The sequence below is a fragment of the Paramisgurnus dabryanus genome, chromosome 24 (genome assembly GCF_030506205.2).
Source record: "Paramisgurnus dabryanus chromosome 24, PD_genome_1.1, whole genome shotgun sequence".
In the NCBI taxonomy this organism is placed as follows: domain Eukaryota; kingdom Metazoa; phylum Chordata; class Actinopteri; order Cypriniformes; family Cobitidae; genus Paramisgurnus; species Paramisgurnus dabryanus.
Window position 1 is genome coordinate 4,829,718 of NC_133360.1, and position 23,546 is coordinate 4,853,263.

The window sequence follows — 23,546 nt, forward strand, 5'->3', positions numbered from 1 at the left end:
TTGAATCAAATACATTTTTTAAGTTTAATGAAATGTCAAATATACTTTGTCTTAATGCATTAACCTAATTATTTTACTTTACATCAAACCAAATATCCAACCAAATACAAAGTAAAATAATTACGTTAATGCATTAAGACAAAGTATATTTGACATTTCATTAAACTTAAAAAATGTATTTGATTCAACAAGTTGACGCAAAATTTTTACTTTACATCTAACCAAATACAATTTAAAATATTAATTTAATATAAAGAAATTTATTTACTTTCAGAATGTGTAATTTTACCATCTGTCTAAGATGAATGACTTCAAGCATCAAACTTTTGACAATTTATTTTGTCATAATATACATTTTTTGTACAAATACACACTGTCTAACAGTGTCAACACATTATAATCTTGACAATTTGTCATAAAACATTTCAACAATATGTATAGTATTGTTATAAAAACACATACTGTACAACAGTTTTTAGTATTTGTAGACACACTGGATAAAATGTAAATTCTAAATAAGAATCAGTTATGGTTGATAGATAAACCATAAAACTTAAGATAAAACAAATCAGGTTTAGTAAACAGTATTACAGTTAATGTTGTATAAAAGGCTCAAAAATGTACCTTCAGTAGCTGGGTCAAAGGAAACAAATTTACTCCTGCAGTTTTGAAGAGGGGTTCTGCACCCTTCGGCTCATCTGCTTACTGTCTACGTCCATGACATTTTTTTTTGAAAGGCTTTAAAGGTATATTTGATTCCATTAGGATATTTTAAGTTCAGTTCAAATGAGTCCAAACATGCACATGCAACAGAGGGCAACTCATTTATTACTCCACATCATCAATGAAAATGTCCAGTGCAGGATTAGGAGCATCACTTTCACGGATCACAAAAAATTCCATGGTGGTCTTTTTGAATTCCCTCTCCGCTTCTTCCCTCTTGTCAGCCTAAAAACATACAAGAACAGAGACCAATTTAGGGACTGTGCATATATATGTACACTAGATGTCGCCTTGGCTACGGCAGTTCATTGGACCGAATGCGTCAAACAGAGCCGCCATCTTGAAACAGGGGAATCCCGCATCGGCGTCATTGTACGCAATGGTGTAACAGAAATAAAATCACCATAAATCACCATAAATCGCCATGAACGCGATTTTCTTGGTTTTCTTTTGGTTCGTTTCAACAGTCAGACATGTTTTTAGTACAGGAAAAAATAAGTTTTGATTTTATGAAAATGTACTTTTTCTAACTGTAATGCATAGTGCTAGTAGCCCTTTCATCCATGCGCAGCACAAAAGTCTGGCATCGTTCATGAATTCGAAGTACAGGCGGAGATAGCTGCTTTACCTACTTCCTATGACAAGGCCCCTGATATAAGATGGCGGCGGTTTTGACGCATGCTCAGAACCCCAAGGCGACAAAAATTAGTTTCAGTGCAGCTTAAAGGGCTTTAAACTATACCAGACGAGGAATAAGTGTCTTATCAAAGAAATGATCGGCCCTTTAAAAAAAAATACAACTGTATTTGGTTTATAGACACAAATGATCGCCTTGCTTCAGCTTTCTGTATTCTTCAAAGAGCTTACGCTGTATGTCCTACGCCAGGGCTATTCAAATCTTACCCTGGAGGGCCGGAGCACTACAGAGTTTAGGTCCAACCCTAATCAAACTTACCCACCTGTGATTGTCTAGTGATCATGAGGACCTTGATTAGCTTGCTCAGGTGTGTTTGATCAGGGTTGGAGCTAAACTCTGCAGTGCTCTGGCCCTCCAGGGTAAGATTTGAATAGCCCTGTCCTATGCCTTCCCTATTCTACTTACAGAAAAAACAGAACTGGTGCTGCGAGCGTTTGTTCCGTAAGTAGAATAGGGAAGGCGTAGGACATACAGCGTAAATTCTCTGAAGAATACTTCAGCCATTTGTGTGTAATTGAAGTCCACTATATATGGAGAATAATCCTGGAATGTTTTCATCAAAAACCTTAATTTCTTTTATTTAGTTAAGAAAGAAAGTCATGAACATCTTAGATGACATGGACGTGAGTAAATTATGAGGAATGTTTAATTCAGAAGTGGGCTAATACTTTAATTGCTGTAGCGTGCATATGTTAAGCATTTAGCTTAGCACCATTCATTCCTTAGGATCCAAACAGCATGCAGTTACACCATCATACCTGACTAGTCCCCCTTTTTTTAGAATTTGAGGGAGAGTTCTGATGATGTTACTGCGACCGAGGTCAGAGTGCTGCAAACTAAGTGCTCTTCCGCCATACAATATAGTTCTCACTTTTTATCCGCTTAGAAAATCACGTTTTATTTTGTGCCACCATACTTACTCATGTTACTACTCATGTAACAGTCTTTAAATAGGGAAAACATGGAAGTGTTTGGTGGCTTCTAAATGTATCCCTATTTGGAACCTAAGGTATGAATAGGGCTTGGCTAAATGCTAACACATTTACGACACACTGTACAAAGATTAAGTGTACTTATTGAAAAAAGATAGGGATGGATTAATTTGTCTAAGTTGAGGTAAGAACATAAAATATTGGAAAACTGTGGTGTTTTCCTTTAAAGGGATAGTTCACCTTAAAATGAAAATTCTGTCATCATTTACTCATCCTCATGTTGTTCTGAACCTGTATAAATGTATTTTTTCTGAAGAACACAAAAGAAGATATTTTGAGAAATGATGGTAAACACACAGCATAGTGTTCATTGACTTCTATAGTAGGAAAAATATTTTGGAAGTATTGTGATAAATGAAGAAAATATTTTGATAAATGACTGTAAGCACACAGTTGACGGTACCCATTAAATTCCAGCATATTTTTTTATTCCTACTATGGAAGTTAATGGTCACTATCTGCTGTGTGTTTACCATCATTTCTCAAAATATTTTTTTTGTGTTCATCAAAAAAAAGACATTCATACAGGTTTAGAACAACATGAGGATGAGTAAATGATGACAGATTTTTTATCTTAAGGTGAACTATCCCTTTAAGGCAAACATGGTTGGAGAAAATTTCAGTAGTTTGCATTGTCAACATTACCTGGTATTCTTTGATCAGACAGCTTGCATCTTCACATGAATCGTACATGAATCAGGCACTTCAGCAGGCTTTCTCTTCTGATTTCTACGTCCAGACTCTACAAAATGTTCAAGATGTATTGTTTATTTTAGACCAAAATACTACTAAATTAATTGCCACAAGCAATTTTGTTCGCATGCAACCAATACCTGATCCATAACTTTAATAGTGTCCTTAGTTTTTCATGGAGGACTCCACCGTTGCTCCTAATAACATGAGAGCTCTGTCTGTCTAAAGAGGCCATAAATCTTGATTTTCAAGGTAAGATCGTGATGCGCAATTCTGCATTAATCTGAAAGTAAGAGAAACAGAAAATACACTTCTGAAAAAATTTTTTCTAGAACTAGTTGTAAAATAGATATACACACAAAACATTGAATGAATATATAATTAGAGCATCTAAGACATTTTCAAAAGCACTACATCCTATGGTAAAAACTATGGTTAATTCAGTACAAGTCACATTTTAACATTTTATAATAAAATAAATGCTTTTACCTCCTCTGGCAATCTTTCTTGCAGTTCTTGAACAGTAGGTTGGTTTTCCACAATCTCTTGTCTGCGTAAGGCAAACGTCTTTGTCATAATGCACTGCATGAAAAGAGCTGTATACGGACAAATACGGAATGGGAAATCCCTGCTAAACTTTAGGTTTGCCAGATTTTTGAGGCAGAGTGCTTGGAAAGGTAATACACCAAAGTAAACCCGTGAAACATCCAGAAACCTTACGTTTGTGGATGTATGTAGGAACTGGTGGAAGTTTCCAGGAATCCTTACAGCTGGTTGTGAGGAGCGGTGGGTGTGAGGTGTGAACGGCTTTTTATATGTTAATGACCCACAGGTAGAGGTGTCTTCTTTGTTTTCAGAGCTGAGTGGGGTGGGGTGGGGGGTTAACCATGTCTCTTTAAGACAGCACATACAGTATTGTGGTACATAAAAACTGTGTTTTCTAAATATGTTTATTATTAATATAATTTAATTAGTCTATTTAAGAAACTAAGCATCATTCAAAATAACTAAAATTCAATGGACACAATTATCATTTTAATGTGTGAAAATTATGTCTCTGACTCAAGAGAAATGCAACAAATATTATTTCAGAATATATATTTCCAACACTTTGAAAACATGTCTCCAACTGCCCTAGGTCAGAATATTGTGAACGTATCTCTCAATGCTGCATACATCGTTTAAAAGAAGCCGTTCAAATGACATCATGTAACTCATTTTTGCTAGCTAGGATGTTGATAAATTAGTCAGTGAAATGTAAAGCTGCTTATTTTTGCTGATGTCTCATGATTTGAAGTTAACTGTTTCTGTTGTTATTATAATTCTACCCTAACATTTCATTAAATCTTTTAAAATAGAAACAAAAATATCAATAGACAGGTCCATAATCTAAAAGACAGTCTTTCACATGTGGATGCAAAACATGTTGGGTGAAACAGACTGACAAACTCGGGTAAACATATCTGCAGATACCTGTCAGCTACTGTACTTCTAGTCCAGAGGTGCCCAAAGTTGGCCCACAAAAGACCTTAAATTTTTTTATGTTTCATGCATATTTGAAGGTGTATAAAATGCATCACAAAACCTAATGAACTCGGGTACTATAGGCTAAAAATGAAGAGGTTGCGGCAGTGGCACACAGAGAAAAGGATATTTAAAATTGATTGGCAAAACGATTTCTTTTTTCTACAAAAAGCCTTGGAAAATAAAACTGCATTAGTTATGCATAAACAAGAGTAATGTTTGCTTATTTATTTTTAAAATATTAGAAAATTATAAATTAGGGGTTATCAGGGCAACTTTAATTTTAATATAACACAACAACATTTACTTTTGGCCCACGGCCCTCAGTCAGGTTTGGCCCTTGTAAGGAAAATGTTCGGGCACCAATCAATGTTCTAGTCTATCTGAGGAGGTAACTTTTAGCATTTGATAATGCATGCTTGCACAAAGTCAGACCACATATTATAATGTTTGTCTTCAATCAATCAATTTAAACAAAAGAGATGGGGACTTTATAATATAATAAGGGTCCATATATCACAGTGAAAAAAGACATACATGTATTTTTACTTTAACATGAACTAATGCTGAGTTACAGCATATCCTAATAATAAACTATTGAAGAGTCATCATTAACTACGACATGTTTTTCATTGTTAGTTAATGCAGTCATTTACAATAAATTAATTTGAGTTCATGTTGTAGTTAAGTAAGTTCAGTAAGTTACATGTCTTAACTCAGCATTAGTTTATATTTACTAATATTTAAGTAAGAATTCATTTAGGTATACGTTCAATGTTTCCAATGATGAGCCACTCATCCACTAAACCCAGAGATAATTCCTGAGGCATGTTTAAAGAGTTTTGTATTTCATCAAGAAGGTGCTGCTGATTCACAAAGATTTTATATTTAAGAAAATCTGAGCATCATTCCAAATAACTGTTAACATGTTTGTCAACTAAACATGTTTTGTAAACGTAATAAACTTTATAAAAATATTTTTTATTTTTTATTAATAATCAAGTATAAAGAACAATGCATAGTGTGAAAACGCGGATTATAAAAAGTATATTAAAGAAAAGGACTACATTTCCCAGAATGCACCTGCACCTACTCATCTGCCCCCACCCTTCAGGTGTGACTGCTCAACCTATGGGCTTGACGGGAAAATTCAAAATCGCGAACCGTTACTGCCTGGACTACTCCGTCTCTTATTTGTTTGTTTGCTCATCAACAGTAAGGTAAGTTTGATTTAATTCATTTGTCTGCATCGCGCTGATCGGTTGCCTATTTGTTCATATTATGTTATTAACTATGATTCGTTTTTGTCTTTATACTAGAACTGTTTGAATTTAAACCACAAACAGTAAAACATTAAGGTTATACGTGGTACACAGCGGTAAACATGAGGTTAAAAATACGCGAAGTAACATTCAAACCGGGCTGTTAGAAGAATCAATTCGATGTTTAAATTTTTAAAAACAAAACTTTAAAGAAGCCAAGATGAGACGTTATTTGATTAAAACAAACAAAACAACAGTAACTCGTGTGTTTGAAATGTTAGCAGCTAGCAAGTGTCTCTCTGCTATTTTAAATGGTACTGACGATCTTTTGTTGTTTTAAAAGCTCATTCAGTTCTGGTAGATGCTGCTTATTTTTCAAGACTGTTTTAATAGCTTTAAATTGATTTGTAAGAAAGCCAGCTTCACTTTAAGAGAACCTAGATGCTAATTGTAAAGAAGCTTGGAGTCATAATATATTTAAACGTTATATGTTTGCTGTTCTTCATCTTTTTAAATATGAAGTCTATACATGTTTGTGTTTACAGAGGTCATGTACACTGTGGTCAACTTTGTGGACGATGAAGAGGTTTCTGGGTAAAGCTGATGTATGTTTAATCATTCAATGATTACATTAAATTAAAATCAAACATGTTAAATAGTAAACGGATGTATTGTGATATGTGATTTTGATTTTTAATTCTGTGTTTGCCAGAGAAATATAATGAAGTAACAGTGAAAGCTAAAACATCAGACTGATCCAGACACTGAAGAAATTGATGTCACTGCAATCTGGCCAAAATGATGTAAGTTTAATAATTAAATTATTAAATTAAAGAGGTTAAATCGTAAATAGATGTGTTATGATGTATGTGATTCTATTTTTTTATTCTGTGTTTGATAGACAACTATATTGAAGTAGCCTACTGTAATGAAGCTGCAGAACAACACAGAGACTCTGAGGACATCAACACAGAAAATTAAGTAAGAAGATTTATGAAGTATTATGAAGTTCTTTGATCATATATTGTTGTATCTTTGTACAGTTTAATGCAGTGGTTCTTAACCTTATTCCTGGAGGCCCACTGCTCTGCACATTTTGTATGTCTCCCTTATTTAACACACCTGATTCAAATCATCAGCTCATTAGAAGGGATCTCCATGAACTAAACTACGTCTGTCAGATAAAAGAGATATACAAAACATGCAGGGCAGTGGGCCTCCAGGAATTACGTTAAGAACCACTGGTTTAATGTTAACTTTCTAAAATGTACAACTTTAATTCTATGTCATTTGATTTGTCGTGTGTATGTGTATTAGTATTATGCCAAATACTTATATGTACTTTTATATTTCCAAAGGGCTCCAAAGAGATGTCTGTCCAGATGAGGGTGCATCAACGTTACCTTTGCTGACAAGTATATGCTTTACAATGTAAAACCTAACAGTTAACTTAACTCAAACCATTTAAGGAAATCGGTTGCCTTAACCCATTAAGTTTAAAAAAAAAACATACATTTGAGTACTGTGAACTTAAGTCTTGTGCAATAATGCACTTATATTTAGTTAGTGTGAACTTAAATATAAGTGCATAACTGCATGTGACTCAATTTGTTTAAGTTCACAGTACTCAAATCTATGTGTTTTAAAACTTAAATGGTTTAATGCAACTAGGGGTGTCCTCGACTAAGGATTTACATATTCGAATCAGAATTTTCGAATCTTTCCATAGTCGACCGATAGTCGAATCATCTGTTTGTGTGCATGGGTTGGGAGGGGGCCAGACCAGGTACAAATTGGTAACTTTTATTTTCTTTCACAAGCAGCACACATAAACAACTGTCTGATAAAGTGACCAAAACTGTCTTTCAAGTAATAAACGAAGACAAAACTGAGGATGCATTTATATATATTTTTTTTTAAGGTAAAATGTAAGGCAACATTTGTTTAATTATTCCTCATAACATTTTAAAGCCACAATCTACAGAACATCACACAAAAATACATTTTGATAACTAAACCTAAAAAAATAACAAAGGTGATCCTGCCTTGGAAACTCCGGCTACAATTAAGTGTTTTTATTTAATTTGGAGATAGCGCGTCAAAGCAGTCATGACCAAAAAAACCCGACAAATGAGAAATGACAAATAATTTGTGATTGTGACTGTAAATGATAAAAACTAATCTTTATATACAATTCATTCAACTTTAATTTATAACAAGAAAAACACTGAAATTAATGATTTTATAGACACTACGCGTTATTATTTAGAACAGAAATACCTGCTTGCTTGCTCTGACTTTGATCATCTCTGTATTAACTTCAGATACAGAAAGACCGGATGATATTATTTATTTCAGGAATCTCTTTGCTATCATTTGAAAGTGAACACCGACTGACCATAATATTAAATCACAAGAAAGACATTCGTGTCAGGCAGAAATAGGTTCGGTGCAGATAGTTTCCGTTTTATCACCGAAATAAAAAAAACGGCTTACCTGTTTTGTAGTTTAACTTTTGACAAGATTTTGAATCCGTTTTAAATACATTTTAAAAACTTATACTCGTCGAAAAACATCCGTTTTTTAATGTTTAGTTTGATGAACTCCTAAATATGAGAGGCAGAGCACCTAACCCGTTCGGCTAAATTACATGCGCAAGCATGGCCAGCATGCAATAGCGCAACATCGATACAACGAAAAGCTATCCAAAATGTTCATACTTAAATTAGATCGGAATTTACGTTTATAATAAATACAATTTTTTAATAAAATAAGGTCAGAAGTAACAAAGTGAAGAACAAATATGAAAAATGCCTCAAGTGCACGGAAACAAAACACAAGCCAAATAGTTAAATCACATAACCCAAAGTGATTTATAAATAAAATAAAATATAGAAATTATTAAAAGAACGAAAGGCATAATATAATTTGCCAGCTTTGTCTTTTAAATGTAGAAACAAAGAGGCAATGGTTTATTAAAAACCTCTTATGGACGTGTAGCCCGGTCACAGGGGTTGTTGGATTTATTAACGCATTTTAAAAATATTTATTGAAAGCTGCTACTTCACATATTATTTGCAGCATTATCATAATATACTGTATATTAATATTCTGTGAGAAAGCTGTTATATGTGAAATCAGATAATGTGTGCACCCATACAGCCAAAATTGAATGATCCTCATTTCATAACACATCTGCGACGATTCGACTATGAGATTGGTAGTCGAATCAGGCTTCTCCTATCGATGCATCGAATCTTCGACTATTCGGGGTCACCCCTAAATGCAACCGGTTTTCTTAAATGGTTTGAGTTTAGTTAACTTTTAGGTTTTACAGTGAGAAATTCTTGAATAATTTCAAGACAGAGCTCTGCAATTGTATCTACACTGCAAAAAATCAGTTTCTAACTTAGGATTTTTATCTTGTTTTAAGTAGAAAAACTAAAAATTCTTAAATCAAGATGTATTTTCTTGATGAGCAAAATTACCTAAGAAAATGTCTAGTTTTTAGACAAAAATATACAATTTAAGTAAATTTGTGCCTAAACAAGCAAAAATATCTAACAATGGGGTGAGAAAATTGTGCTTGAATTAAGTTTTTAAGAAAAAAGAAAACTTAAGATTTTTTCAGATATTTTTGCTTGTTTTAAGCACAAATTCACTTAAATTGTGTGCATTTATTTATTTTGTCTAAAACTAGACTTATTTTCTTAGGTCATTTTGTTCATCAAGAAAAAGCATTTTATTTAAATAATATTTCTACTGAAAACGAGACAAAAATACTATGTAAGAAAGTCATTATTTTGCAGTGTAGGACTGATTTCTTGAACAACAACTATATTGATCTTGCTTTATTTTATTTAGATATTTACTACATTACAGTGGCAGCTGGTGACTTCTTTTTTTGTGAGCACTCGATGCAAAGTTTGTCACAACATGTATATAGCCAGTCATTTGTGTGGTTCAAAATATGTGTTCTGCGTGTATGTGCATCACGTGTTTTGACTAAACCCGTGATGCACATGGTTTACATGAAGCAACAAACACATTTTAAAAACACAAGCAACACACATGACACTCCAAACACTTATTTTGAATTTGCACACCTCGGATGAGCAGTCACGAGCCGCCACTGCTACATTACATTGTACTGCTTTGAATGTAATTTTTATTGTTGCTTTTATTTTGTTTTATTTTACTCTAATATTGCTTTCTCTGTCTGTATATTTATGAGTTTAAATAGTATTGTTTATGTATGCAACTTTTAATATTTGTGTATAATATTATTTTGTTATTGTGACAATTGTGAATTGTTCAGTTTTTTATTAAATAAACATTTCAAACTCAATTCAAGTTTTTTATTTTACATAAGGGTTTTGGGGTGTATATGAATATAAATATGAATATATATATATATGAATATATATATATATATATATATATATATATATATATATATATATATATAGTGGGGGGGTTTGTAGTCTATCTGCATAGCAGGCAAATAACCAATCAAGTCACTAAGCTATGAGGGCTTGGGTTGGGCTTAATACAAAGTGTAACCAATCAAATGATCTCAACTGGAAAGTTTCAAAGTTGTGTCCCAATAGTTGTCAGAGTTTTGGGAGGGGGTTTTAAAAGCAACCAATCAGTGTTGAGATTAAACACCAATGGAGACACTAGAATTGTGCAAAGGTGTGAAATCCCAGTACCTCTGCAGGTGTGAAAATGTCCCCTGACAAAATCTTCAATGGGATTATTTGCCATGGCAACAAATGGCTGCATGTACCACAGGAATATCCCATCAGCAAGATACATCCGAATTGGTATCATTACGGGAGTTTCCTAACTTGGTGGAATTAGAAGTTTACCCTCAGTGGAACTAGTAGATACATCCGAAAATCAGTGGTGTTTACAGGAGTTTCCTAGTACGGATACACCTCTTTTCATGCAGTGATGTTTGCTGATGTCTCTCCAGGGATGGGATATGATTGGCCTGAACAAATAATAGATAATTGCTAGACATTTACATGTTCACTACATCTTGTGACATAAACAAAAGTTTTTATTTAAAAAAAAGAATACTTTGGAGATCATTTTGTTTGTATGGACCCTGTCAAGAACCGAAAGATTTTATGTTTGCTCGTCTCTCCACGTGTGCAGTTTTGAGTGCATAATATTACACAGAAACGGAGCGCGAATTTCAAACAGCGCTTCCGGAAGGAGATGCAGCATAAACAGTCGCATTGCTCTATTGGCCAAATGCATTTTAATCGACTACAGTATGAGGCAAAGTAGAAAAACTGTCGCTAAAGTTTACACATCAAGAGTTCTGATCTTTGAAGGGCATATAGACACTTTCATCCGCATGCGTATATAAACTGCCCACTTTAGCGCCTTTTTGCTGTGAAATTGTTTAAAATCACTTTGGTATTAACATCTGCAAGCCTTTAAAACACGTGCAAATGATTAAACGTTTCCTATTTTAATTTGCGCATTAATCCGCAAATCGCATGTGAGCCGAACCGTCATGCTCAATCAACTGCGATCCGACCGGTACACCACTAAGTAATACTAACCGTATGTAAAACAACAGTACAATCACACATGTATAATGTTAATAATACGCCAAAACGTATGTTTAAAATTACTTACCAATTTTCTTGAATCCCATTGTACGACGCGGAGTTCATCCATCGGTGCAGTGTATAACAAGATGGCGGAAAGCTGAACTTCAGCTGAACGTCCTCACGCACGACCAGGATGACGTTACGTAAGTCACGTGACAATGGAAACTAATATTTTTACTTTAATTTACAGAAATTTATTTACTTTACACCAACAGGACTTACTTTTAATTTAAATCAAACACATTTTTTACATAAAACTGATGGCTGGACAGAAAATGTATTTTTTTGAGTTAGATCAAATATAAAAACTTCTTTAGAGTAATGACATGCGTTGTGCACTTTTTTCAGTGAAGGATGAGGATCAATTATATTGGGCCAGCGTTTGCTCGCTGGCGTGAACTAAAGAGGGGTTTCAGACTGATGCTGACTTGGCCCTCATGCTTTTGTACTAAAGTAATGTTATATTGCTTGCATATATAAGTCCTGTCTGGCACCCAAACACTATATTTTTACGTGAATTTTCCTGGAGGCTACTTGGAGAGTTTAGAGAGAGACTTATATCACGTGACATTGTGGCACCATGGTAGTGTCATGGACCTACGACACTGCGATCCGGGTTCGATTCCCCTTTAAGGGAATTTTTTTTATACATTTTAACCAAGCGACCACCGTTACAACTGGCTTGAAAACGTGAGCTACGCGGTCTTGTGTCGTTTGAAATAAAATAAAACCCATGAAATTAAATTCATATGACATACTGGAAGGCACACTTTGTGACCTAAAGAGTTTTCTTCTTTTCCTTTGCGACAGTGCTGCCGTGCTTGTGGCCTCTAGGGGCGCTAGACATAAAAATACATGTCTAGCACCCCCTAGTGGCCAAAAAGTTCCATGGTGTGCCTTTAAATATATAAACAAACAATATATAAAATGAAAGAACAGACCCTCTGCTTTTAAACAAAAAAAAGTTTCACCCTACATTCATTAGTTCTCTTTTTATCACCTCTCAAATATGGGTAATAATACCCAATTTTGAGCAAAAAGCTGAGATAATTTCATTTTTGTGAAAGACTTTTGATAAAGATCAGATGCAGAGCGATCCTCAAAACATACACAGAGTTCTTTCTCTTTCACGTCAGGCGCTACTTCCGGGTTGTATAAGTTGCGGAAGTAGCGGTGCTGCGGAAAGCCGGAAATTCTCTTCATTGGCAGGGACGCGTTTTCTCTTAATTTGTGGAGTTATCTCGTTATTAGCGTGTGTAGATGTGTATTAGTACATGTTATTGATATTCAAAAAGTATATACTCCAAAGAAAACAATGAAGCAAGTTATCTTCTCCAACGTTCTAGGACTACAAAAACACTTAGATTTTTGTGGATTGGCAAAAAGTAGTTATATTTCTTATTTCTTTATTAGGTTGATTTTAAAGGTTGTATACAGAATTTTTTGTATGTTTTAAATTGCCCAGAAGCCCAGCCTGAGGGGAATAAAAAAGTCTTGACCCGTGGGCTCAGCCTGAAATGCAGGGCTATTTGTGGTGATTTTGTTTGGGTTTTCATTCAGATATCAAAGAGCATTATACATGCGCATCAATAAAACTAATAAGATAGACAAAACCTATGTTGTTTGAAAAAAAAATCACTGTAACAAATCTTTATTTTAATTGTTTTTATAAAAATGTATAGTCAGGTCACTCCACAGAGATTATAGTGGAGTTTATGAGAAGATTATAATTATGATCAGATATCAAATAATATAATAACACAATAGATAATAATAAAATAAAATTATTATATCACTAATGTATTTGGGTTTTCTGGTGTAAATGTCAGTAGTGTAAAGTGTGTTGTTAGATGACATTCATTTAGTGATCTTAAGTGTGAACATCTTCATTTGCCCTTTAGGTGCACTGTTAGTAGAGTTATGGTATTTGATACATAATAGACGTATACTTGTATTTAGATGTCGGTATTAAAAAGAAAATCTCTCAGTATTTATATTTGTTTTTGTTTGCTTGAGTGACCTGAGCTGCTTGACACAATAACACTGATCTAACCAATAGTGTGAGTTTAGCACAAGACTATCTGTGAACTTAACAGTGGCAGATGTTCAGAAACACAAACAAAAACATTTACTGGTTTAGCTATTTGCTATTGGTGGAGTCACAAAAACTACACACTTTAGTTTTTATTTCTAATAGCCTTCATTTTATAAAACACGAAACATCACCAAACCATTAACTCTTTGAGACAATAAAAGCTGTTCCTGTAACTCAACCGTTAAAGCAAGATGTTTGCAACACCAAAGTGACAGAAAACACATCAACTGATTAAAAGAAAAGAAAAGATCTACAGAAATGACATTTTAGGTTATTTTATATGGGATTAAATATAAACCCAGGATCTGAACAAGCACAGGATGATCAATGTGTGTTTGTATCTGAATAACATCTGTTTAACTTCTATTTATGTTCAAAACTCTATTACAGTAAAGTGTGTTTGTTAGAGTGTCCAACATGATGTCACAATTATAATTTTTTACTGTAGAACTGAAATATATAATATGTGACCCTGGACCACAACACCAGTCTTAAGTTGCATGGGTGTATTTCTAGCAATAGCCAACAATATAATGTATGGGTCAAAATGATAGATTGTTTTAATGCCAAAATTCATTAGGATATGAAGTAAATAAATTAAGCTCAAAGAAGATATTTAGTTAATTTCCTGTTGTAAATATAAAAACTTTATTTTTGTATTGGCCAGAAACTCACCTGTCTCTTTGTAGTCAGCTGCAAATATGGTTTGACCCTAAAAAAATTCTAACAAAAGGTTACTTGGTGGTTTACAGTAGTATCAGATGTACTTAAAAACATACTAAAAGTTTACCAAAGTTTGACTCCAAGAAATGCCCATTTTCTTTTGTGATTTATTTTTTATTATTTTCCAAAATTGCATCACAATAACCAAACAGACACAACAAAATACAAATATAAACACCATATAAACACCAGCAGTGTAGATTTAACACTGGTGATTTTACTGTGTAGCAATGCAATATTTTTAAATTCTAAAAGAAAAACTTTAACTGCCGGGACCGAGGGTTCATGACAGATTTTAAAGATAGTCTTTTTCGCAGCAGTTAGAGCAGTGTAAACAATCCTGCGCTGGTTGATGAATAAATTAAGATCAGCATCAGGGCCGGGTCTATGGGGGGGCTAGGGGGGGGCATTGCCCCCCCAGATTTTCCATCTGCCCCCCCAAAAATGTTCAGCCAACAATTAAAAAATAAACAGAATCTTCACGGAAATAATATACCTTACTGTTATACGCTACCTATATTAGCGCCCATTGACGTCTGACTGTGCTACACATCACAGATAGGGTCTCTTCAGCAGTATTTAACTCACAGAAAAGTACTACCATTCTCTATGACGGTAAGCTAAAGAAAACACATCTTTAAAAAAATATCAGGAAAAAATGCAATTCACTATTAGATAAACTTAATAACACAACACACATCAAAATGAAATATTATATTTATATTAAAACATCCTAAAATAGCCCCTAATCCATTCTTAGACTCATCTCATTATTTATTCAAACACAACAACCAATGGCAAGTCTCCAGCAGCTTTGTTAGTTTTAGACGTGGTTCTGTTTATAAAAATTAGAATATGCAGTTTGGTTGTAGCATGATAATAGATTTAAATGATAGAAGATGGTTATACAGTAAATATACATCATTGTAACAGCTACGCATTGCGTGGAGTTTAAACATTTTGGCGGTTTCGTTATCGTCAGCTGATTCAGCTCACGTTTGAGGAAAACCTTCACACGCAAAAATCTACTGATTTTTTACGTTCAGGAGCAGCTTTCACTCCGCAAGGTCATCTTAAGGTAAACGTGTTTTTTTATAATATTACGTTGTGTTATAATATCTAATTTGCTGTGTTATGAACAAAGCAGTGTGGTCACAACTTACACTTACAGTATTTTAGTGCTTGTGCTTTTGTCTGGTGCTGTTTCTCTCAGCAAACAAGTTAACATTATGACGAATTTGTCATGCATGGCAATTTGCTTCCATGTTTTTCTCATCAAAAGACTATTACAGCGTTGTGATTTGTTGTGATATTTGAGCATGGGTGCTGATATGATAGGGTCAAGATTGGAATGAAAGAACATAAAGCTATCACCTATTACATTAAAAAGGTATTATTTTCAAATAAAGAAAATGTGTGAGAAGTGGTACGTAGGGTAAAGGAGGGCTTTTATTATCTATCTCAAAGTGAAATGAATGCAGTTAATGCGTTAAATGCATAAACATTAATAAAGTATTCTACAGCTTTGCATTCATATCACCAGCTTAACGTTACCTGATTTCATTAACTGTCACGTAATGTGTCAAACATTAAGTGTAATCGTTATAGCTATTATATATATTAAAGATTGATGATAAGTATGCAACACGTAAAATAACATTTCGGTTGCATGGATGACGTTCGTTTTAGGTACGTGAATGCACCGTGAAAAAGGAATTTTGCTTTCGCAAACAAAATGCATAATGCATAAATCCACAAACTGTTCTGTTACACTGCACCAACAATTGCCAACAACTTACGTGCTGTGAGAGACAACCATGACCCTGCCTGTGAAAACCATAGTATGATTTCAATCTTTGACATGATCTTTTTAGTCAATATAAAGATACCAAGGTTATATCCTATTTTCTGTAAGTTAAGTACGATTATTTCAGCAAAGCAAATCAGAAAAATGACTGGGTTTTCACAGACAGGGTCACATACCTGTATTGAACGCCGTTGCCGCATTATCATATTTTTCAATGTTGACATTGATTAAAAACTTTTATAATTCGTCGGGGGCTCCGGGTTTCTTTTTATTCTCTCTGCATTTGTCGTCATTGATAAGTCACAAAATGTGAATTATGAATTTTGATTGAGGGAGGCAAATTATGTAAAACCTTCAGATCTGTTTATATATCTTTATATTAGATGACATATTAAGGTGTTATAATGCTGCTTATTATTTCATAAATTTAATTACATAAAAATGGCATGACAAATACCTGACAAATGTTTAATTATTAATGGAAATGTTCATCATCCTTTCACTTAAAAATACTACTAAAACAAAAATAAATGAATAGCACTGCCTTATTCAAATTCTAGAAGTGCATTTGCTTAGCCAATCAGAAAAGCATTTTGACCCTGCTGAACTGTTATTGGACAGCTCAGTCTAGACTTGACGCGTCTGTCATAACTGACCGCAGTGTGATATTTTCTCTTTTCTCTGGAGCGATCAGCAGCAACGAACGGCACTCAGATATTCTCTATTACTTAAAGATTAATTTGCTCTAAACAGGTTTTTAAAACTCATAATAAATCTTTATTTGCTTATTTAATTCATTTTGATTTTTTTACTTAGCAGTATTGGTGAACTTACTGTTTGTAGTGAACGGCTAGCTTTGAAAATTTGTTGTCACCATGCGAAGGTTTTTAATACCTCTTAGAAAACCCGAGGCAAGGACTGATAACGCAGGAGTTACCTCTTCGCAAAGCTTGGGTGATACTGTACTTGTGCCAAACGAAGCACAGTTAGACAGTTCTCCAAGCACCACTGAACATGTAGCTAGTGTGCAGTCTGCACAAAACAAATGTGTAGATGATGTAAGCCATGAGCTGAATGATACTGTTCCAACACAGCCAGTGTTAAACTCTTACCCAAAACGCATCTTTGGTAGCACAACCAGAGCTTTTAATTCTAGCTGGTATCATTCAAGGCCTTGGTTGGAATATTCTGTAAAGCTGGATGCATGCTTTTGTTTCCCCTGTCGCAAATTTGGAACTGGAAATGACAAAGATCTTGTTTTCACTCGCCGTGGATACACAAACTGGAAGTCAGCACTGGAGAAAGATAAGGGGTTTCAAAAGCATGCATCCTGCCATGGGCACATACATGCTGCAACCACATGGGCAGAGTATGAGCGTAGAAAGGCCAGCGGTGAAACCATAACCTGTCTGTTAGGACAGTCCCATGTGGAGAAAAACCGCTATTATGTTAAATCTCTAGCTGAAGTTGTGCGCTTCCTGTCTGTCAATGAACTTGCATTTCGTGGAAGTACTGAAAGCTCTCATTCTGAATCTGAGAGTGGAGAATATAGCACTGGCCTCTTCCTTAAACTTTTTGAGTATACTATGATGAAGGATACAAAACTGGCAGAAATTGCAAGTAGTATACCTCAAAATGCCAAATACACTTCTAACCACATGCAAAATGAAATAATTGATATTTTAGCACAGTGTGTGCTGAATGAGGTTAAAGGAAAATATGAAAGTGCAGACACACCAGAATTTTGCATAAAAAGTGATGGAACTCGAGATAAATGTAATGTGGAAAACCTGTCCCTGGTGATAAGGTTTGTGTGCAACTCAGTTCCAGAAGAGCATCTAATTGGCCTGCTAGACCTTAAGCAGTTAGATGCTGAGTACATTACTTCACAAATTCTTACAGTCCTGAATGATCAAGGCTATAGTACTGACAAGATCATCAGTCAATGCTATGATGGTGCTTCTGTAATGAGTGGTATCAGGGGTGGGGTGCAAGCACTGCTTCAAAAGAAACTTGGTAGAGAAATCCCATACATACATTGTTACAACCACCAACTTCACTTAGCTGTAGTACATGCAATTCAAGCAGAACCTTGTGCTAAAATATTTTTTGATTTATCTTCAGCACTCCACTCACTTTTCCATCGCCATTATGTTGTTCAAAACTATGATGTCCCTTGCCTTAAAAGGCTGTTGGAAATTAGGTGGACAAGCCACTATGATGTGACAAAGTGTCTTGTGGACAATAAGGAGGATGTTTTAAGAATTCTCTCTGAAGTTTCACACAGCAGAACTGCACACATGGACATTCAAACAGAGGCATCTGGCTTGTTGGTACAGCTTGAAAAACACAATTTCTTTAAAACTGGCAATTTCCTTGTAAAAATACTTGGAGTCTTAAAACCTGCAAATGCTCTTTTCCAGAGTAACACTGTAAATCTGTGTACAGCAAGTGAGGTCATCAGTACTTCCTTGCAGGCTTTAAAAGACATGCGAACAGATCCATCATGGGATCAATTTGAAATGAGTGCAGAAATTCCTGGCCAGAAAAGAAAAAGAACAGTGAACAAACACCTGTCAGACAGTTTTGTCCTCACCTCTGTTGGTCAAACTGACTCAGATTCCTCTAATGATCCTAGCATGTCTCTGAAAAGATCATTGCTGCATATTCTGGACAGAGCAATTACTGAGATGGAAAGTAGATTCTCAGTAAAAAACCTTGCATTGATAAAGGCAGTGAGCTCACTTCTCCCGCAGTCTGAAGCTTTTCTTGATGTAAGTACACTCAGCCCACTGCAGCTTCTTGTTGGATGTGAAAGAGAAAGTCTTACAAATGAAGTGTGTGTTGCCAAACCAATGTTGCTGAGACAGTTTCCCACCAAATCAGATCTTTCAGCAATGTGCAAACACATCCATGGATACAAGGAAGCATTTCCTGAGTTGCATCGGTTGTATGTAACGGCTTTAGTAATTGGAGTGTCCTCTGCATCATGTGAAAGATCATTCTCCACACTTTCAAGGGTTCTAACTCCTTTTAGACGCACAATGTTGCATAAGAGAAAGAGCAATTTAGTCATTTTGGCCAATGAAAAATCAATCACTAACAGATTGGATATGGAGAAATTTGTAGACCTTTTTGCCACGAAAAGCAGAAGACTTGTTCTTTAAGGTAAAAGTCTAGAGAAATTGTTCATTTGTTCAGATTGTATATTTGTTCACAGCTAGTTTGGCATTTGCTTTGTTGAAATGAGTTAAAGATAAATAGCTACATTAATCAGATTAATATTTAGTAGACACATGCATTAAAATATAACCAGTACAGAACATTTAGAATTTTATATGTAAATATACAACATTCTATGCAATAACAAAAACAATTTAAATACATGTAAATATAGTTAAATACATACATAACCAAAACAATTTATGTCATTCATTTAAAAAAGCAAAAAAAAAAAAAAATCTGTCTGTCTGTCTGTCTGTCTATCTATCTATCTATCTATCTATCTATCTATCTATCTATCTAGCACCTTTGCAGTGCATCTACATTTAAAATTTCGAATTTGAGTGTGCAAAAGAGCATATGAATGGCCCTTTATTATAATACAGATGCAAAATAAAACTGTATTGAAACATCCATCATTTTACTGTATGAAGCATTTTGTCGAGAAATGGCTGCCCACCCAAAATTCCTGACTGCCCCCCCAGTCCAGCAAGTCTAGTACCGGGCCTGATCAGCATCATCATTCAGTAGACAAATACCGGGATGTTTGATGAGTACAGTATCACATAACTCTGAAAGAATTTTGAAGACCTCATCCCAAAATGTACCGATAAGATGACATTCATAGAACATGTGCATATACGTCACGTGACTCAAAAATGAAGTGTGTATTACAATTATCAGGTTGCCCAATGTCCTCACTGACACTCTTCCAAGCGAGGTCCTTTTAATTCCTGTCTCCTCTATAGAAATAAGAACTTGTGTCGTATAGCTCCGGGTGTCTGCTTATGAACAATATCAAGGCTTGGTTGAATGAGTGACTCCGGGCGGGGCTGCCACCACAGCAGCAAGCAGGCTCCTGATTGGTTAACGCGGTGCGAAATTCCGCCAAAGTTCAAATTTTTCAACTCGGGCGTCAGCCGCAAATTCGCGTGAACCGCAAGATGCACAAAAAGCACCATTCGCGCTTACCGCGTGTACCGCGCACAACGCTCAATTCGCGCCTTTCGCGCGAGCTTCACGCGCGAAAGAGGCGGAAATGCGTCTTCCGCGCCGAATGCCTCTTCCGTGCCGCGGGACCTCCTGACGTGCGTCAATGCGTCTTCACATTGACTTAACATTGAAATCACTCGCGCTTCACACCCTTACTGCGGTTGGTGTAAATGCAGCATAAGGGGCCAGTTCTTTTTCCCAGATAGTAGTGATGGGGAGTGAAAGGCTGGAATGGTTGAGGAGCTTGCTGTAGATGAAAGACACTGCTCCTCTTGTTCAGAGGAAGTTCATACAATCCATTAAAGGATGAGATTTCAGTTCCGTGTTCCATGGTACCCCATATTTGCGCATTGCACTCCTCAGCCTTAAATACAAAAAATAGGAGTGACCGGGAAGATTAAAGCTCTCCTTCAAATCTTGTAAGGACCTTAAGCCTTGAGAATTAAAAATGTCTCCCAAAACATGTATCCCTTTATCCGACCATGGTTTGAAGGTAAAAGGTTTATTTTCAGTTTGAATATTGTGATTGTTCCAGATCAGTGATTCAGTAGTAAATTTGGTGCAACTACCCATGATTTTGCTAACCTCGTGCCAGACTTTCAAGGAGTTATTCAAAATTTTGTTCTCAAATTTCTTGGCTTTTTTGGGCAGACTTGTGTATAAAATGTCCTGAAGCCTATGGGGGAGCACTGCCCGAGCTTCCAGCTCCCGCCAAGCAATCTTAGAATCCGGATCAAACCATGTCTTTAGAGCACGAAGCTGGCATGCCCAAAAATAGAGATGCAGATTTGGTAGCGCCAAACCTCCTTTGTCCACTTTCCTCTGCAAAGTCTTTAATTTAATTCTTGGGCGTTTATTATTCCAGATGAATTTTGTTATCACAGAATCCATTTCCTTAAAAAATGACTTGAGGAGAGAGAGGAATCATGGTAAATAGGAACAGAAGTCTTGGGAGGATATTAATTTTAATAATTGCAATTCTGCCTTGAAGAGTGATTAAAAGTGCATCCCATCTTTGTAAATCACGTATAATAGCAGAGGTTAGTGAATTACAATTTTGTTTAACTACTGCCTGCAGATTTGTCCCAGTTAATTTTATAGCCACTTATTATGGGATGCATATGCTATCAGTTTTTACCGCTTAAGGCGGGCGTACACGGTGCGATTTTTGCTGTCGTAGGGGCTCGCATGCGATTTTTTTTCCTCGGGAGCAAATCGTTCATTCTCGTATGGTCGCGGCTCGCACCGTGTGAGAGGAATTACGAGCCGAGCCGAGCAGGTTACGAGCACCTTACGACCTCCCGATAATTTTTAAACATGTCAAAAAAGTTCGGGAGCTGTCGGTATAAATTCGTAGTGTTGGTGCGGGTGAACGAGACGATCTGGCAAAGCACTTGAAGTTGACCAATCAGAATGTACAATACGCAGAAGAAGAAAGACAAATGTAGCACTGCTACCTCAAATATTGATGACTACTCTATAGCTGGCTATGTTTCGCGCACATACACACTCCGGTGACCGGACATCATGACAAATATGTACAGGTCCTTTCAGTGACGACCTCTTGATCAGCTTATTTGCCTGAAAAAAAACCTGTCATACGTGTTTTTGTGATGTCGGGTCACAGCTTTGGATGTGTGTGGAAACAGGAGAGAGTGTAGTTGTTTTAGGCTATACCGCTGTTCTGATAAGTGCTACCACAATGCATTAAACGAGGCTGATATTAAAACTTTTTTGTTTTACTTGTTGATTTTTCTTTACTTGTTAATATGTTTTATCATTATTTACAATGTAAACATAAAATAAGCCAACTAAATTATGTAATAAATACATTTAAAAATTATTAGACTCAGGTCGTGCAGAGACCACTGGTTTAAATAGAACAGGATGTACAAAGAATGTCGCAATTTTTGTGTAATCCAAGCTGTGCCAAAGTTGCTGTAGTTTCATAAATGATTGGATATTAAAAGGGCTGTCGCGACAGAAAAAAGCAACGGAATGTCCATGTTTAATAGGCTAAGATATGCATTTATTGAGACATAAACATGATGATCATATGCGGAGACGATGTTTCCCATCTTATTATAACAACTGAGCTTGTTCGGTATTTTTACCCACATATATATTCTTTTACATATTTTCGACCAAAGGAACAAATGATATAGCCCAGTGTAAGTTATATGGTAGCCTAAGCTTGTTTTGAAATGATGAGAACATTTAAATGACTAAAAATGTAGGCTATCTCTGAAACTTTATTTAAATAATGATTAATTTGTTTTCATACTATATTTGTATTGCTATGTATTAATTTACATATAGGCCTACTGTGAAAATGCCCTATATTAATATGCAATGCCTTCTGTATGGCATTTATTTTGTGCAGTTACAGGAGCATAAATGCTGCAGTCTCACTTTTACTTCAAGACACCGCATTGACCGAACATTTGCACATAACAAGCCTAGACAATGTGCTTTATATTAAATTAAATTATTTTCGTTTTACAAATTAATATTTGGCTATAGATGTGTTGTCTTAATAATTTAATTATAAAGGGAAAGACGTGTAACGTTAGCTTGCGTTTTACCTCATTGCTCCTCATTCTGCATTTACAAATAAATAAATAGGCCCACTGAATGTGTTTTTTGAACGGTCATATTTATAAAAAAGCAACAATATATGTAACATTAATAATAGCAATATAGATATTTACTTGGCACTACAAACATGATATATTAAGACGGTAAAACCGCATATGCGCTAGCACGAACAATCACTGCCAGAGAAATTCCTTCACCGCCACAGCACTAGACCTATATTGCAATTTCGAAATGCATAAATAGAAATACAAAAGAACAGAAATTCCAGGCTGTTTTATATACTAAGCCAATATCTTTACCCTATTCTTTTTGTTTTATTTTTTGTACATTCTTCCACAACGAAAGGTAGCCTACTTCATCCTCACAGGTGTGAAAATGCTTACGTCAGAATTCGTCAAGTCGTACAGTAAAATCTTGTCGTGTGTGACTGCGTCCGAATTATTTTCGTATAAACTCACTCGTGTCGTGTGCGAGAGCTCACGACGTTCCGACCGTCAGAATTCGCACCGTGTACGCCCAGCTTTATTTTGACATCGAGTAACATCGGAAACTTTGAGGTGTGACTCCTGTAGGAGGGCAATGTCAGC

The 23,546-nt window shown here is 35.4% G+C and overlaps 1 protein-coding gene and 2 long non-coding RNA genes across 4 annotated transcripts in view; 2 read left to right on the forward strand and 1 right to left on the reverse strand.

Annotated features, from left to right (window-relative positions):
• LOC135721241 (uncharacterized) overlaps positions 1-23,546 on the forward strand; it is a 101,231-nt gene that overhangs the window by 40,361 nt on the left and 37,324 nt on the right. The gene's annotated exons all lie outside the window — the stretch shown is intronic.
• LOC135721239 (uncharacterized) lies at positions 569-11,865 on the reverse strand. 2 transcript variants are annotated; one of them, XR_010521468.2, is made up of 4 exons: positions 11,547-11,865; positions 3,246-3,388; positions 3,058-3,154; positions 569-948 (listed from the first exon to the last, which is right to left on the reverse strand). It is a non-coding gene; the product is annotated as an uncharacterized lncRNA (long non-coding RNA). The 2 variants fall into 2 exon arrangements; XR_010521467.2 differs by lacking the exon at positions 11,547-11,865 and adding an exon at positions 3,595-3,691 and having other exon boundaries at positions 769-948.
• On the forward strand, positions 5,019-7,437 carry LOC135721240 (uncharacterized). The gene is made up of 5 exons (XR_010521470.2): positions 5,019-5,849; positions 6,437-6,496; positions 6,604-6,694; positions 6,793-6,872; positions 7,250-7,437. It is a non-coding gene; the product is annotated as an uncharacterized lncRNA (long non-coding RNA).